Genomic DNA, 378 nt, shown 5'->3' with positions numbered 1-378 from the left:
TGAGCACCGGGCTAGCTTATAACCAATTACTGCTCCCTTTGTATGTTATAACATAATAGAAATAGCAACGATATTGCAATTGATAATTCGTATTTGCCAATAAAAGGCCAAACATTAGTCATGCAACCACTGCCATCAGGTTCCCTCCCTTCCTCTTCCCTGCACCCCCCCTCTCCCTTTCCTCCCCCTCCTCATCTTTTATTAACTCTGGATATGACCAACACTGCGCCATCTATGAGCGATGAATTAAAGCATGGGTCAAGCTGTGTATGTAGACTATCTGCCTTTGAGTATACCGTAGGGTGTAGATGAAAAGACAAAAGGGCTTATGGAATAATTATTAGGTCTTACAATCACTTGGCACTCAATTCAAAACAT

General features: G+C 41.8%; 1 pseudogene; it reads right to left on the bottom strand.

The window, feature by feature from the left end:
* Window positions 1-378, bottom strand: part of LOC119582229 — a 6,180-nt pseudogene that overhangs the window by 5,026 nt on the left and 776 nt on the right.

The sequence above is a fragment of the Penaeus monodon genome, chromosome 15 (assembly GCF_015228065.2).
Source record: "Penaeus monodon isolate SGIC_2016 chromosome 15, NSTDA_Pmon_1, whole genome shotgun sequence".
Classification (NCBI taxonomy): Eukaryota; Metazoa; Arthropoda; class Malacostraca; order Decapoda; family Penaeidae; genus Penaeus; species Penaeus monodon.
This window is presented reverse-complemented; position numbering and strand designations above follow the sequence as displayed.